General features: G+C 34.8%; 2 long non-coding RNA genes across 2 annotated transcripts in view; both read left to right on the top strand.

Moving 5' to 3' along the window:
- The window catches only part of LOC135074672 (uncharacterized), a 91,370-nt gene that overhangs the window by 1,345 nt on the left and 70,954 nt on the right, over positions 1–19,071 (top strand). The gene's annotated exons all lie outside the window — the stretch shown is intronic.
- Positions 10,103–11,126, top strand: LOC135075013 (uncharacterized). The gene is made up of 2 exons (XR_010257939.1): positions 10,103–10,286; positions 10,902–11,126. It is a non-coding gene; the product is annotated as an uncharacterized LOC135075013 (long non-coding RNA).

The raw sequence follows: 19,071 nt of genomic DNA, 5'->3' as shown, positions 1-19,071 counted from the left end.
AAAAACAAAATGTAATACTACCCACGCTGCCAACAATTTAATTAATTAAAATTTCTAAATGTAGAGTCTTATGTTATTTAGTATTAAAATAATTGAAAGTCAGCATCTGGATTGCAATCTGCATATGAATATTTAAAGCTATAAATTACGAATTAAAATCCACAAAGTTGTCCTATTGCCGTGGTCAGATATTTAGTTACGCTTGCGACAGTGACGGCACGAACAGGTATAGCATTCGTTCTGCCAACTGATTGTGAAAAGAAGACCCATGTAGAGCCAATATAAATAAATTTCAAGTCTAACACAGCTTGATAAATGCAATTTATTTTCAACAGAATAGAGAAGTTATTAAGCACAGAGAACTGACGACAGACCTTTTAAAAGCCAATTGATTTGCAATATTAATACAATCAACCTTTTTTAAATATTTAGTACATACCTACTTATTTGGTTCTAGAACATGTAGTGTTAGAATAAAATAATTATCTTTATTTGGCATACAAAAAAGAAAAGAAAATTACAAAAAAAGAACCTCATTATAGTTTAAATACAAAAAGTAAGTAGTTTGAACTGTACTATAAAGGTCCGTGACTCATCATTAGTCGTAACAAAAAAAAGTAAAGTTCAAAGTATGCCACGACGCTGTTTTTCAGCAAATATTACAGGGAATTGTATAAAAATTCAAGTCAATGCTCGGCCAATAGTTCAAATCCTACATTAAGATTCAATTTTACCGGTATCGAAACAAAAACAGAACGATATTAGCTGTAAATTTTGAATTGATCGATGCATTATTGAACAGACTCGAAAGCATCGTTAAAAGCCGTTCAAGATGATTGAAACGAGAACTTGCCAGGAAATGCGATAACGAGTGTTGCAACAAAGAAAATTCTGCGTAATTAACACAATCACATCATATCGGACGCTGCAACGAGCGAATTGTAACAATTTGTAAACACAAGAATGTTTATAAGTCCGCCATTGTGAGCAACTTTACTTCGATTATGTAATGGCATGTGCCCAGCGTGCGGCTTATAAAACAATATTACACTGGTAAAGATTCAAAACAATTAGCTTGCCTTTGACAATAGTGGTTATGAATGAAAAACAAAATAGTAAGTCGGTACCGCGGCTGCACGTAACATTAAAATAATGCTACAAGGAAATTAATTACGAAGACACGTGCGAATATCCCTTGAATAATATTCAAAAGAAAACGTATTTTTACATCCTCAATAAATTCAAATAAGGCAAAAAAATAATAATATTACATCCTACTTCTAGAAGAAATATGATGTTAAAAATTATTGAAACACGTAAGTATACTGAGAATAGGTACCTACTTAATGTGGTGTCAAATCACAAGGAAACAGGAAAATACGTAGAGCTATAAACTAATTTTATTCATTAATAATGTAGGGTTATTTATCGCCGGCTGGCCCCAGCTTCGCCCGGGCTCTACATTTTTTCATAAGTTGACAATAAAACTTAGCTTTTCCTTCCTTCTTCTGCCTTCCTAATTCGAAAAAAGGATACATAAACTAGAATGATTATTTAAATGACAAGAGTCTTCATTACATTTTATATTTCCTGAAATATTTTAATTTCCTGAAACAACAAAAGGTTTACTGGTTTCTTCCGTCACTGACCCAGCCACAGAACTGGTTTTCAGCGCAAGAAATTGATGAGTCAGTATTCTTGGGTCAATCAAAGGATTAATGTACCTTCCAAACCGTGAAAGATAAAAGAAATAAGTACTTACCTGTAGTTCCGAAGAATGTCTATCCTTTACATACTCTTCTAATGAAACACACGTCATAAAAATGTGAAAATTTAAACTACATATTTTTTCGATATTCGTAGAGATGCTCAATTGCTTCTTTCATCCCAGATTAAATCAAAATTAGTTTATCTCGTAAGCAATGTATCTTATCACAGATTGTGTAATGTGTCTTCTGATGACTCATCAGAAATTCGTGTTATTTTCTAGTGCATGTTCTTGACTCATAGTATTTACTTCATAATGTAGAGACAGAGGCCTGTTGGTCCATATGGTCGGCGGTGTAGGACAAATACGTATAAAATAAGCACTTAAGTGCTTGTTGCTACTTGCATTTCTGAGAAACACTTCCATTCGGTTTAAATGTTGACTATAAGTAATGTAATTGGGGCTACAAACTAATCTTGGTGTCCAAGTATCCATATCGAATTATACTGTCTGCATTATTGCTAAGTTCTGACGGCTGTTGGTTATATTAATACTAGTTTCAATATTTAGTGTTCACACCTAGATAGGCCAATATTTACCCAATAGCGGCATGCGACAACGTTTGGCTCTTAGACGGATATAAAGTTTGGTTTCAAACGTGAGAAACTGATTTAAAATATTTTTAGTTTTTTTACCCGACTGCGCCAGAAGGAGGGTTATGTTTTTTTGTAAAATAAATGATGTGGCATGCTAGCAATAGCAATATGCTAGTCATTCTGAAGATAGTAGATGCCAAATTTCCAATATCGCGTCCGAAGACGGTGAACTTTGTCAATATAGTGGTCTATTTTCCTGTTTAACTCTACATAAAGAGTGCTACGATTAACTCTATAAACATAATTAATCATAAGTACCTACTACGAATGCTACGAGTTTTATAAAGATATTTGCGAACCTATTGTCTTCAGTTTACTTGTTATGACGTTCTTAAGTAGGTAAATAGTTACTTTATTTTCATTCTATTAGATCTAGGGGACATACAGTTGTAAATAGAAAATTTCCACGATAAAAATAGTACTCATGTGTAGTATTGTTTACAAACACTAATAACTAGTAATTGTAACACGTATTCTATTATAAATAAATTGTTTCAATATTGATTCACATGTTTTTCTTCTTAAACTGGCGGAACATTATGATGCATGTTGTTGTGTTAGTGATGTGCAAGTGTAAACATGGACTAGCATGTAAAGTCAATAACGCTTTTCTCTTGTGACATAACTTGTTTGAAGTGTCGTTTAACTGCTATAGTTTTTCGAAAACCACGCTTAGTTTAGTCTGTTACTCTGTAGGTACCTACGCGAAACTCGTAGTGATAGGCTATAGAGCATCTTCAAACATCCATAGAAGTACTTTTTATCAGTTTTTTGGAGCTTTAATTAGTTTTTAGGCGTTTACTTAATATTAGTTAACCTCTATAACTTAATCATCAAAGAGTTATTTAAAACACGAAACAGGATGACAAAGGTGAAGGAGTTACTTCCGCCACTTCTTCTCAGCACTAGCCCAGTTGTATTTGAGACGTGTACACGTAAGCGCCGTGGAAATTTCCTAAATACTAAATAAAATCTTTAACTTTAAAGATTTTGTGTTAATTGCAAGTAATGCGCTTCATCACAAGTGAATCATAAAATAATTGATGACAGATTTGCGGTGTAGAAGCTTATGAAAGTATATGGTCACAGATTACGAGAATATTTAAAAAACGTTTTAGTGTAGACCAGTATCCAATGTATCCTATTACAGGTGATATAGAAAAAGTATTGACTGATTTGCGGCTTACATGAAAGTACGAGTAAATGGACACTAAAGTTTTCACACTCAAGACCCATAACAGTGAAATCTGTCAAACGCGTATCATTACCTTGCCAGTAATGGCGGCTGATGATAAGGTATTTTTTCATGTCCCACTTGCGACGGACAAATTGTTACCTCTATGGTGTAATTAGACCTACACTGACCAGTAATGAGGTGTAGGATCTAATGATTTGTTTCGCTCCGTTGTGACGGTAAATTATGCATCGGTCATCCATTTGCTTGGTATTTTTACAATAATTACAGGTAGTGTGGTAAGTTGTTAGCAGGTTGTAGAAGAAGCATAGGGTAAACTGTGTGGATGGAAATAAATACAATTCGATCTTGTAGTAGGTAATATTATTTATTCTAATATTTATAGTCATATCAATCCCAGTTATATGCTTAAATTAAGTAGAGGTTATTGATGAGAAAACAACGGTTAAATGTACTGAAATAGATAGGCATTCTTTGACGTAAAAATTAGTATCTGCCCAAAAGTTCATATCATATCAGTCCGGAACTCTCGCGCTGGTCTAGCGACTCAAAAAGCTATCAAAATAATGTTTTAATTTAATTCATAACTCAGCCATTGGTATAAGAAGGTGCATCTAATATTAAGAAAGTATTCAGTTTTAAATGAATAGCATTAATTTTGTCGTCCGCAAAATGGTCAGTGTAACAGTAAAGTCTGAAAGGTCAGCAGCGCATTGCCAAATCCTTTATGTTACAAATATCCACAGGGGATCTATTTGCCAATTTAAATGAAGTGAATCATTACGATTGAACTTTCATCAACTTATTATCAAGTCTAGCATTAGTGGGACGATAGGTATTGTTTGAACTAAGATTGTAATAGAAGTTATACAATCGTGTTTACCGTAAAAAAATAAAAAAAGGAAAGTGATCACTGGGTCAGTTTCGGCACGAATCCAGTGGTCATGGTCAACTGGTCGACATCTTATTATAATCGCGGTAATAATATCTGGAGCAGACCCTAAGTACTTCGGTTTAAGTAGACTAACTTATGTAACAATAGTTACTTGTAGTACAATTTATAGAAATACGCCAGCAATCGTTTTTGGCATGTTGATTTAACGTATACCTACTTTTACTATAATACTATAATAAATATACTTTTACTTTTAATTTTCACGAATTTTCCGAATTTTTCTGTTTAGCTGAAAAAATGCTATTTAAAGAAGACTGTTTTAAAACAGCATGTATAAGGACAGAGTACATATTAGAACGGAAGCAATTTTCATTGCACTTCTACCCTGTAAAAAATGTACACGTGTCTACAACGATAACAAGGACACTAGTTTATGTCTGCGACTATGCCCGTGTAATTTTGGAAGTTACAGAAAGCCTTTTATTAAAATTATATCTGCAAAATGTGTAAGCAATTCTAAAAGATTTTTTATCTTTTTTTTATTTACTTAACAAAATCATAAATAAAGAATAGCCTCTCTATATTTAACTCCCTTTATAAGATCAAATCTATATGTTTGTAATTCAATCGGTGTTCATTAAAATTGGTTTAAGTGTGGGCTAAACTACTAAACAAACAAATTCCTGTTTATAATGAGATTCTTTATGTAGACTTTAAAAAGTAATTTATATGCGTATAATTACAATGCAAAGTACTTAATTCGCAATTGAGTTATGTTATCGAAGCAATATTCAGTTATTTTAGCATCGCGTGCTCTTTACGCTAATGCCGGCTTCCTTGCTTCCTAATGAAGACAATCGGCCGGTAATTCGAATATAGTTCGCTAATATCGTCCTAAGAATGCCAATGTGACAATTAAATAATAAATAAATAATAAATATCTTTGGACAATCTCACACAGCGCCATCTAGCCCCAAAGTAAGCAATTAATATGCTTGTGTTATGGGTGCTAGCTTAACGGATATACTACTTATATACTTTTTTTTTAAATACATACATATTATACATAGTAACACCCAGACCCGTCACAGAAATTAAAATTCATCATTTCAATTTCTGCCCGGCCGGGAATCGAACCCGGGACCTCTCGGCATAGTAGTCCGTTCTGAACCACTACACCAAACGGCCGATTAATTAAAACAAAAGATAATAATCTTTTAAACTTATTTACTGTATTGTCAAAGGCAAATATGTAGTTCCTGTTGTTATATGATTTGCCAGCTGTTTTAGTGAATAAATGGTTGCAGGATGTTATAATTTAAGTAATTATCTGAAAATAACCGTGGAGATACTGTTTTTTATGCATTGCAGCACAGAGCAGGTATGTGACTGCAATCACACCTGATGTTAAATGAGATGCAGTTTAGGTTGCTTCTTAATAGGTTTAACTAAGCATAGGTGAAACCACAGTGAAACAGAGAATATGGTATATTTGAGAACCCTCGCTGTAAATATGTGCTGTTTCTGAAAGCCTTCCTTTTTTCATATAGCATAGCATAGCATAATTGAATGTAGAGCTCTATGTTCAAGTCCCTTTTAATCATGCTAAATAAGTTAATTAATCGCATACTTCTATCTTTTTGAACATCCTACCTTCCCTTTGGACTGTATTTGAAATTAATTTAGCACACACACGTTTATTAACTTATACCGATAGACCTCCAGATATAGATTGGAATGTTATCGGCTCAGTATTGTGAATATCGCCTAAGCAGGTAATTACCATGAGAACTAGGATTCAGAAAGAAAACAAAAGTAATTCTTTAAATATTCAAGCGCCAATTAGTGCGTCAAATTACAAACAAAGCCAAGAAGTGAAGTGGGCTAATTCAAATGCATTTGTCGAGAGTAGAAATCGTCTGTCAAATAATTTTCTAGTAATCAATTTTGAACTGATTGTCAAGGTAATACAGTTGAAAATTGAATATCAAAGCCAGACTACGCCTAATGTCAGATCAGCCGATGGTAGATGCCAAATTTCCAATATCGCGTACGAAGACGGAGAACTTTGTCAATATAGTGGTACATAAGGGTCATAATTAGTGGATGCCGACGATTTTCGCGCTGTCATCTCAACGACTGCCCACCCTTGTCGTTAGAGCAGTCGACTGGATAGAAAGCATGGAAATAACATGGTGATTGATAAACTAGGTGCAAATAAACATATTTTATAAACACAGAATGCTTTTTGCTTAAATTTGAACATAAATTTACCATAATATAACTTATTACACTTATGTCTGGATTTGTAAGCAGAAATATGGATAGGTACCTACTGGATGGAGTGGATGACATAGTGGATGGAGTGTTTTGTAAAACTGCAAAAAAACTTTACCACTAGCTGCTACTAACTGTAACTTACACAAACTTCTGCCGTTCACCGCTAGGGGCGCTGTGCAATCTGCCATACATTTTGTACGCACTTGGTAAGGTTAAACTTATGGTAGAGCTACAGAACTTTCATATAATAAATTATCATGCGCAAAAATTAGTCTGTTTGGGCCCGCCATACACGGACAGTTCGAGCAATTAGCCAGTGGTCAACATAAAGGCACGGACCGCTTTTGCAGCCAGTCAACAGCTTGAATCTACCATTGATAGGTAACTGCTGGAGTAGTTGGTAGTGAAACTGCTCAACAGGTCACAATTTCATTTTCATTCAAATCAGTAGCAACATTGATTTTGAGGAAGAGGAACCACTGCTACTTTGTAATATTTGCTCGAGCAGTCAGTATAAAATATACCTGGCAACTGAAATTTCACCGTGCCGAAGTAGTCACAACTGCTCGAGCAGTACCGTGTATGTGTGTATGTAGAAAACAGTTGTCAGTATGCAGTTGCAGCTAGAAGCTGTCGTAATTGTGTAAGAGTGCCTAAAATGATTTGTGTCTTAGTTTTACTGCTATAAATTTATACTACCCATACCAATATTATAAATGCAAAAGGAATCTGTCTGTCTTGCTTTCAACCGATTTTGATGAAATTTGGCATAGAGATAGTTTAACTCCCGGGAAAGGACATAGATAGTTTTTATCCCGGTTTTTGAAACAGGGACGCGCACGGTAATGTATTTCGGTGACAGACAAAATTCCACGCGGGCGAAGCCGCGGGCGGAAAGCTAGTATAAGTATTATAACCCATGCTTAGAAAGGCACGATAAATGTTGGTCTGGGCTAATATCTCTTTTCGTCATTTTCAAAGGCTTTACAACAGTTTTTAACTGTATTATCACATTGTAACACCTATATTACTATTATGGAAGCAATAAACGTATTGAGTATTGAGTATTTGATAAAATCTAACATTAAGATTGACCCCTTCCCTCGCACACCCACATCTCTCCACCTAGATTAAATTATTGTCATTATTTACTGTGTTCATTTGATTTGGTGCATAATCTGAAAACCATTTAAAGATTTAACCATTTACAATGAAAATAATTAGCTCGAATTCGTATAGTTTTTTTTATTTGTCATTTTTGACAATTAGTGTAATGTTTTAAATAAGACCGAAAATGATACGATTTTCTTTATGGTTTTTGTATTAGTTTGTTTTTAAAATTCACTTTATAGTAAATTACAGATAAATCCAGATTTAATCACAGTGTTATTTATTAAACTAGCTGTGCCCGCGACTTCGTCCGCGTGGAATAATGACTTTGGGTAGGCACTTTTAATAATTTAGTCTAATTATTTTACAAATAGCTTTTGCCCGCGACTTCGTCCGTGGAGAAGTCGAAAACGTTCTCATACGATTATTTTTAAATGTTTTAACGTTATTATCTAAATGTTTAAATACTTTTAAAATATAAAAATCAGGTTAAATAAACATGAAAATATTTTTTTCTTATATTTTATGAATATGCAGCTCGGCCTTTGATCCGGTGAAAGTTACTCGGTGGTATTATTTTTTTACAACGAAATCGAAAACTACACCTACCGCAGTATTATTGGTAAACTTTTTTTTTATTCCTACGGGTGCTAGAATCACCAAGCTTCCAGCATGCCACTGGCCGTGGGAGAAGGAGCTTTTCCTCAAGACTACTCCCACTACCTCAAGGGCCTCCGCCAAAACTCTCGCGCGAAAATGAGTTTATGTATACAGCGCAAGCAGGTGCCCGCGGCATGACTTTCATGCATTACTATGCATTGTTGGGCGAGCGCACGCAGCGGGCACCCACTCCGAGGTTAAGTGGAGGCCCCTAGAGTATGGTAGTCGTTAACATGACGTCATGATTGTAAAAAAAATGCACTAATGAGTAATTAATATCAACTTTGAAGCAAATCACCACTAAAATAACTTTCTACCCCTTTTTAACATAGTTAGGGGGTGCATTTCACTAAAATACGAAACACGTCTTCCATTAATTCTGTTATAGAATGCTTATGCAAAATTTTAAGTAGATTGGACGAAGGAATCTCGTTATTTCATACAAACTTTGCCCCTCCTTTTTACCTCCTTAGGGGTAGAATTTTGGAAAATCCTTTCTTATCAGATGCTTACGTCATACAAAGAACACACCGTCCAAGTTTCAGGTCTTTACGATCAGCGGTTTAGGCTGTGCATTGATCCATCAGTAGCGCGCGTAGTACCTACTTGATCATTATTTTGCTGCGATGTGATTTTAAAACTGGGATATCTCCTAAGATATTTATTGAAATCGAATGGTGTAAAGGGCAAGAATGTTTAAAATTAAATACTTGTGGTGAATAATTTATTTATTTGGATAAGGATTAATATCATGTTTATAAAAACACCTTCGCAAGTAATGCATTATTTTAAAACAGATTTTTTTTGCATAAAAATGGTTACTATGAGCCAACCTTAAAAGATAGACATATGCTACCGCGGACTTTTTTAAAGAGCTTTTAAAGGGGAACAATCCTGTCATACATGATTTTTGCGAAACTTTAACCGTTTACGCAGCATCAGCTCTCAAAAGGTAAAAAATCATTGATTTGAAATATTCTTGATTGGTGCTCCGCTCCTATTGGTCTTAGCGTGATGATAAATAGCCTAAAGCCTTCAGGAACTAACGGGCTATCCAACACAAAAAGAATTTTTCAAATCGGTCCAGTAGTTCCTGAGATTAGCGCGTTCAACCAAACAAACAAACTCTTCAGCTTTATAATATTAGTATATTATAAATGTCTTCATTAAAGTAAATATATTATGTAATTTTAACAGAGGGACTTATATTAGGCTGTCTTTACATAACTAAATTATTATTTTATAGCTCTAATGTAAACTTTCATCAATCATTCCTCCCTCCAATCCAATGACATATAAAAACATCTTAAAGATGACCTAAACTCTATGCCTAAACTGAACTGTCCCACCAAACTCATTGATAAGGGGGCGCTACCGTCGTTCAACTATATAGTTTCCAACATGGCAAAAAATCGGAACCAGCGATCCGGTATTGACGGTGGCGCCCCGCTGCCAATGTCAAGGTTTTATTTCTATCATATTTTTTTTACCACCAAAACTGTCAGATGCTATTTTTCAAATAGCCCTATCCTACTATTTGATACAAAATCTAACGAAATGAATACTTTACATTTCTTGTGGGCTGCCCACTGGGAAGAATTGCGGAGAAGGCGGAAAATGCGAGAATTAGCCAGAATATATGAAGAAAATTTTGAAGACATGCCAGAGCTTCTGTTCAGGCAACGTTACAGGCTTAACAAAGGCCAATTTCAGGAGCTTTGTCATATATTGAAACAGGAAACCTCTTTGCGGGGAAATACAATAATTTCTCTGGAATCCAAGGTTTAATATCCTACATAATATTATTTAAATGCGAAAGTGTGTGTGAATGTATGTTTATGCGAGTATAAAGATAAAGATACATTTATTTGTTCAAACATGTGTAGGTACCTACATAAGGTGTTAAGTCAGCATTTAAAATGGTATCAACATGTCTTACCTTTGCGGTGTACAAATTAAAATTAAATTAAAAGAGTATTATGAATGTTACTCTTTCACGCAAAAACTACTGAAGGGATTTTGTTGAAACTTTATAGTATTATTGTATAAACGTCATAATAACATCCTACTAATATTATAAATGCGAAAGTTTGGATGTCTGGATGTCCGTATGGATGTTTGAGTTTGTTACTCTTTCACGCAAAAACTACTGAACGGATTTTAATGAAACCATACAGTATTATTTTTTATAACACAGAATAACATTATAGGCTATAGGGGTAAAACAGGATCCACGCATACCTACAAAGTCGCGGGCGGCCGCTAGTGCCCAATATATTGTTTGGATAAATTATCTATCAAATTATTATCTTCTTAGTTTCTTCTCCCTTTTCTTTATTTTAAGAAATGCTGTCAAAATATCTGATTACTTAACTAAAACTTGTAATATTGTTTAAGATGAGCTGCCTGCAGGATCTGTTGCAACAGCCACTTTTCTGGAGCATTTTAACAATTTATTTGATTTACTTAATGCGCATGCATTCACCAGACTGGCAAGAAGGGAAGCAATCAGTGTGTATAATATTAATTAAAAGATTTTGTTTAATAGAGAACAGAAGGTTCTCCACTGAATCTGCCTAGTAAAGGCTGCCAAAAAAAAATAAAAATATTAAAAAATTCATACCTCCTTGTTTTATTGAAGCAGCTCTATAATGTACATTTGTTTAGTTTTGAGCAAGTTAGAGCAGTTAAGCCATAAAATTTGTTTCTTCATAACTTCTTGCTTTAAATTAAATGAATGAATGAATAAATAAAACTTGAATAATTGTGAAAGAACTGCGCTGTTATAGCTTTCGATGTTTAGGTTTCACAAATTGAATACCTTACTATGAAGTTTTCACAGTTATATCCTAAATCCTCTCAAAATTTGGTTGTGTTGGATGAGTTTTTTGAAAAGATCACTCTGTCCAGGGATATCCGTAACCGAAACTTTCGGTTATCCGAAACCGTAACCGATTTAAAAGTTTCGGATGTAGGCAGTTTTAATTGTTTTTGTATAGCATTATATGTAAAGGCAAAACAGTCTGATTTACCTTTATAATGCCATCTAGTATAAATTTATATTATTTATTCGATGTAAAGTGTGCGGCCATGAATGAACCGAAAAAAATATCCGTAACCGAAACCGGTATAATATTATTCCTATATCCGTAACCGTATCCTTAACCGAAACTACATAATATCCATAACAGCCCTAAGTAACTCAGTCCACACGCACATGGCTCAAGGGTATAGGTATTTACAGCTTAATTACTATCCATTCGCTTTAAGTTTGCCGCTGGCGATATGACGTCACTCGAAGGGAAACGTCTATAACTATAACAAACTATATTATTTAGAATGTTTTTTATTTATTAATATTGATAAGAATTGTGTATTTGCATAAAATAAGACACATTAATTGCGTTTAATCACTAACCGATTGCCTTGAATCGCGGTTGGGGGAGGGGACGCGCGTTTAGTTATGGAGTAGTGTCGATGGGAATGAAGATGTATGGTCCTTATAAATAACCCATTACCCAGGACACTCCTGGCTTGGTAGTGTAGAAGGGAAAAAATATTCCCCACGACACTACTGGTAGTGTGGTTTGTTGGTGCGGTCGGTCAGAATGGCGGCAAACTTAGCGCGAACGGGTAGTATGTGAGCCATTCCACACGTGTACATAGGTACGAGTATGGCATGCTATGCTAATAATAATTATTATTGTCTTTGCAACACGTCTAGCATAAATATGTAGGGTATACCTACTAGGTAAAAATAGGTGATTTATTGTAGGGCTTTTGTTCACACGGAAAAAATGACAAAGTTTTTAGTTACTTATCAAATAGGTAGTAGTAACATATATGTAGAAAACAGGAACTTAGATGCCAACGAAAGAAAATAGGCTATCAAATGTTGTTTTGGGGACTTACCTTTATAAAAATATCACATTTAAAAATTCATACCATTTGTTGTTATTTAAAAAACAATGTCAATTTTGACGATTAACTGAAAGTCTATTATCTATGAATATAGTAGCGATATATGGTATCCAGCGGCAATGGCAGTGCAAAATTTTGACAATGACTCTAGTTATCATACTTCGAGTTTGTCCATGGAGACGGCAAAAGTCCTTTAGTTGGCCATAAAGTAAACTTAACGAAAAATGTTACTTAATTGATACCGAGGCGCAACCTGGAAGCATTGCTAAGTGTGCTCCTCGTTACTGGTTCATCGTTCGTCATCGTCATTGTTCGTAAAAACCGGGTCGCGGCAGGCAAATAATAAAATTAGTCTTATGTCTTCTCCCTTATTAACTTCGATGGATAAATAGCTAAACCTCCTTGCGCGTAACTGACGTTTGTTGGAAAACCGATTTTTTCAGGCCATCGGATTTTAATTTCAAAAGTCATTGACCAATCCCAGTTCATATAATAACTATTATGACGTTTTCTATTGGCCAAAAGATTTAACTCTCTAAAAATCCGCGTGCAACCATATCCTGCTTAAATATTGTGCACTTTATTGAGCACAGATTAAACAAGCTAAATGACAAATAGAATAGATTGAAATGACAGATTGCACTTGAATTACCCTAGTTATTGTGGTATTGTCGGTTTTGGTAATATGTTATTTTATTGAACGTTCTTATGATTCTAGAACAAAAAACTTGTTATTCAAACAGATGGTGAATTAATGGGGCTTATTGTACATAGTTTAAAATGGGCTTATTTTGGGATGTCATGATTCATGATAAAACCCCCAATGTGGTATTGATACTTGAGGAAATCACTTTTATTATAATAAGGATAATAATAAATATTTTTTTGCCTTGATAGGTGGATTCTAGAGAGATGGAAAACAAATATACATAGAAGACATAATACTGTAGACTTTTTATATCAAGTTCGGTTTTTGCATGTACCTATTTTTTTGCAATAGTTTTTAGTAAATACTATGTATATGGATGACCTTACTAGCCAAACCGCAAGGAAGAATTACCATGACCATTACAAATGATTAAATTGCAGTGGTCACCAAAATATTGAGTCTAATTTGTCAAGCTTCAGAAGCCTCAAAACCATCATGTACAGGCAGCACATCAACCTAAACACTGCGGTATCCTATGCACTCGTATTAAAAGCTATTTTATAACAAATATTTATAGCCTGATATGAAATTAACTATCACGTACATCATCATCATCATCATCATGTCAGCCATAGGACGTCCACTGCCGAACATAGGCCTCCCCCAATGCTTTCCACATTGATCGATTGGTAGCGGCCTGCATCCAGCGCTTCCCTGCTACCTTCACGATGTCGTCAACAATCAATGTGTGTTACCAGTGATAACTTATGGCTCGGAAACGTGGCCTCTCACTATAGGCCTTATACAGAAGCTCAAAGTTGCACAGCGTGCTATGGATCACGTACATATTACACCTAAAATAATATTTGAAAGTCCACGGTCATTTTAATTAACACCTTGACATTGCAATGCAGTCACTAAATTAAGGATCACGCACTATATAGTATTACCTAGGAATTATACAAATAAACGAGGATAAGAATCTATTTTTAAATGTATGTTATTAAAAATGTAGGTAATTTAGCTATAGACCAATTATTTCTTTAGTTAGAACTATTATAAGGTAGCTTTCATATCGTTTACGATCTATTGTTAAGGTTATTTAATTAATGCCAGCTAATTGTAGGATCGATCAAGCAAGAAAGTTCGTCCGTCCATTGTCTTCTTGTAAGGAACAAAAGTAATAGTAGGTAGGTATAGCATGTTTTCTCAAAATAGTCTAGACGTCTTCAGACTCTACATTTACCTACTTGCTGTCTGTCGGTTTCAAAATATAATACCTAGTAAGAAAATATTCTGTACAATCATTATCATCATCATCTCAGCCATGTTGTGCGTCCAGTCAGCCATGTCATCGGTCCACCTTGATGGTGGACGTCCCACGCTGCGTTTACTGGTACGCGGCCTCCACTCCAGAACCTTCCTGCCCCATCGCCCGTCAGTTCTGCGTATTATGTGCCCTGCCAATCTGTACAATACAAACATTAAAACTAAAAAAACCGGCCAAGTGCGAGTCGGACTCGCGCACCGAGGGTTCCGTACAAACCTGCAAGGTTTACAAAGTTCGTTCATTACGACAATCGAGTCATAACTATGGTATTTTCCCTTGCGTGTAGTTGCGAGTTTCAAAATATGCGGTATCAATGGTTGTACTTTTGCGTTTTGCGTTTTTGCGTTGACTTAGATTTTTTTTTTCACGGGTTAAAGGCAATAGGGATGTTTCCTGGGTCAAAAAGCAAGAGTTTTAATTAGTCCGTCAGTTACGACCTGCAAGCTTTCAAGAGGAGAGCGTATCTTTACCTTAAGAGCCATTTCACAAAAATATTCCGCGCGAATTTAGGTAAAAGCTGTCAACGCAACGTCAAAAGAGTAAAAAGAACGCTGAAATGGACAAAAAAATCTTGAGCCGTGACCGTATTAAGACTTGATTTAAGTTATTAATTTTAAGGTAGAATGAGGTATTCAAACTTGATTAATTAATTTAAATTTTTAATAGAGTTTATTAAGTCTTTTATATTTCGATTCATAATGAAACACGAATGGGTATAATATTATGTAAAATATATATTAAGTACAAAATAAAGACAGTCACATAGTGAAAAATAAATCTGCCCCCTTACAGCTCCATCATCGGACCCTGGATACGAATAATGAAACACGAATAGGTATAATATGTAAAATATATTAAGTACAAAATAAAGACAGTCACATAGTGAAAAAAAAATTCTGCCCCCTTACAGCTCCATCATCGGACCCTGGATACGAAATATTCGTCAAGGCGAATCACACAAGCCCAAACTCCATAGGGTTCTATTGTTTTGTTACGGAGGTGGCCATTATTTGTCCTGAAGCAGTGGTAGGGTTAATACTGGGACGTGTAAAAGTGCTTTTTTAAAACCTACTTACAGAAATAAATGAGTTTTACTGAGTTTTTACTGAGTTTTATTGCATCTCCTCCAGATCCATTATCAGACAGAGCTAAGAAATAAATAAATAAATATTATTATAAGTAAACAAATAACAAAAATAATTCATCTTACTATCTTACTTTTTACTAGTCTTACTAATATTATAAATACGAAAGTTTGTGTGGATGTCTGGATGTTTGTTACACTTTCACGCAAAAACTACTGAACAGATTTTGATGAAACTTTACAGTACAGTACAGCAGTACTAGGCAGTCTGTGTTCAACTATCACTCGGGTCGGACGTTCCTATCACAAGACCTTTGGTTCACTCAGTTCCGATACGACTCTAGTGCTGTGTGTAATTATTTTCGTGAATACACTGAGTTTATTAATTTCTACGAGTGGATTTCATTTTGCCTGAGACCTACGCCATGAACCCTGAACCAGAAGACCCTGTCGCCAGCGACAGCGACGCTTATCCATCCCTGGCGTCGACCAGAATAACAATGTATAGGCTATAATTTATGACGATCTGTGACAAACTAAATTTCAAGCGGGTGAAGCCGCGGGCAATACTACATATTTCATACTAGCTTTTTGCCCGCGACTTCTACTGCGATGAAGTGGAAAATGGTTCTAATAGAAACGTCGGGAGGGTAAATATTTTATTTACCGTTAAAATAGATATTGTTGCAATAAATCCCGTGAAGTGATAATTCTATGGTTCTAATAGAATTAAAATATCCTTAGAAAATTAATTTTGTTAAATGATTATATTTTTTGATATAAAATCTACACATCATTATGTTTAAATATTTGAATACTTACAAAATTATGAGATCTTTCTAAAACAAAATTAAAACACTACACCTGCCGCAGATTTCTTTGTAAACAATGTTTTTTTGTTTTTCCTTCAGGTGCTAAAATCACCAGGCTATTGTGTGCGCATACTCTGGAGCATTCCACATACAACTGGTCGTCGGAGAAGCATAGATTTCCATTAAGTCTACTCCCGCTACCATATGGAACTCCGCTAAAACTCGTGAGGGCGCCAACACTTGCTTTTGTATCGAAAATTAGTATGAGCAGCTGCGCACGCGGTTGCCCGTTGCAGGCTCTATGCAACCACGCTATTTTAAACCGTGGTCCCTAAGCATGAGATGGGAAACTGCACTCTCTTGAATTCTCTTGAATTTGATGGTGTTAGGGGAATCCTAGGAATGAATATAGACTTTCCAATGGAATCTCCTCATCAATATTGCGAAATTGCGAGTTGCAATGCAATGTTACGTTTTCACTTGTTATTTTATTGAAATCTGACCTTGATGTTTGAAAACACGTGTCAAAATAAAAAAAAAAATTTAAATCAAAAGTACTAAGGAATATTTCATTGATATCAACTTAGAAACAAGCACAGATCACAGAAACTAAAGGGAAATGTGACAAGGGACAAATTGGAACATATTGCTTGTGAAAGCAATGATGACAGTAGCGACGTTATTATGTAAACAGTTTATATTGCTTGCATAGTACTAAAGATTATTCGGACGTTGAATACTGATACCGCAATGGATAATGAGCACATAATTTGATTCTTTGTGTGTGTGAATTTCTAATACGACACTGAGTTTCGAACTCAGTGCATTACTTAGCATCTCTCTATATTTCTATGGAACCAAATTATCTCCAAAATAACATTCCACACCTTTTTAACCTAGTCAGGTAATAATTTTAATAAAATACGAAGCACGTCATCTATCAATAGGATATATGTATATTTTAGAAGTTAATAAATTATGCATAAAATATAAACACTTTAGAAGTTTAGTTAAATCGTAGAATTTCTGAAAAACAAGTACTAAAATCGTACTGAAAAAAAAAGTATTAATATGTTATCTAATTTATTTATTAAACGTCGAATTTTATCAAAGATTTTGGACTAAAGTTTTTGAAAATATGTTATAGCCTACATAGAAAAAAATTAGGATTCTAAATCGTGAAAGAAATTTTTTTCGGAGCCTGTTGCCTCCAAACAAACAAACAAACAATTAAATCTTTCCTCTTTTATTAGTATAGATTTAACAAAAAAACAAAACGTTTCTTTTTCTTCTTCACGAAACAAAACTCAAAGCGGATAAATAAATCCCACCAAAAACATTCTGTAAAAAACTAGCCAAGTCTCGATGGAGCTGCCTGTTTATCTCTAAAAAGTAATGAAATCTAGACAAAGTCGTGCCAAGTCTATGGTTCCTTACTGCGATTTCTTTATTATTATATTTAATGTTGTGTGACTTGGCCGTTGAAGGGTACCAAACCAGATGCTCCATGACACCATTGCACCAATCTGTCGCCAAAACCGCTACCCATTGACGATGGAAAATAAATTGCACTTGGAAAACGTTGATTCAATAACCAGTCAACTGTAGGCTTAATAAAGCTGCGTATTTCAATAATACTTATGTATGATTATCTTAATAAAGATTGTTTAACGGCCAAGTCACACAACATTAAATATAATAATAAAGAAATCGCAGTAAGGAACCATAGACTTGGCACGACTTTGTCTAGATTTCATTACTTTTTAGAGATAAACAGGCAGCTCCATCGAGACTTGGCTAGTTTTTTACAGAATGTTTTTGGTGGGATTTCACTTCTTTTTGTAGAAGGTGGCATAATTATTTAACGTTGGCGTCTTTTCTTTTAATATCATCGACATTTTCTTTACGATATTAAACACAAATAAACTCAACGACCTTTAAAATGGACAACGAATCAGAAATTGTTTTAATAACAAGTGCCACGCCATCTAGCGGTGAGCGGTACAGGCGAACACCACGGTGCCGGTGTGGCGCTAGTAGTATTGTTATGAATGTGGTGTTACTCCAGATCTTCGATTTTCCTAGTTTTTATAGTTTTCCCTTTATGTAGTCATTAAACCCTAACTCTGTACCAAATTTCAGCTCTCTGAGTTAATGGGAAGTACTAGTTCTATTTTGATGATCATCAGTGAGTGAGTGTCGTAAATGCGAAACTTTGCTTTCGCTTAACTTCGGAACTAAATGACCTACAGACTTGAAATTTTGGATTTCAAGTATGTGATTATAGCTCACTAGATGACAAAAATTTCTGCGTTCTGGTCTTATCCAGAGGTTCTCAAATAGAGGCCTGAAAATGCGGCGAAATGGTTCCAGTAAAGGATGGTACGGCAGTGTTTGCTTCGCGCTCGACTTGGCGGGGGCACTGCCGTGCCCCCAGATAAACAAATCTTTGGACAATTTCACAGCGCCATCTAGTCCAAAAGTAGGCAACCAATATGCTTGTGTTAAGGGTGCTATCATAATGGATATACTTTTTTATAATTTATTTATTAAATTAAATACATGGTACCTACATATTCACGGGCATCAGTCTCACACAAACAACTTGGTTTTTGAATTGTACCTAATGTGCTTAAAAACTTGTGTCATTGTAATGTTTGTGATGAGAAAATAAATACTATTTATTATTATTATATATTATACATAGTTACACCCAGATCCGTCAAAGAAATTAAAATTCATCATTTCAATTTCTGCTCGGCCGGCCGACT

This window comes from Ostrinia nubilalis, chromosome 9 (assembly GCF_963855985.1).
Source record: "Ostrinia nubilalis chromosome 9, ilOstNubi1.1, whole genome shotgun sequence".
NCBI classification, from domain to species: domain Eukaryota; kingdom Metazoa; phylum Arthropoda; class Insecta; order Lepidoptera; family Crambidae; genus Ostrinia; species Ostrinia nubilalis.
This window is presented reverse-complemented; position numbering and strand designations above follow the sequence as displayed.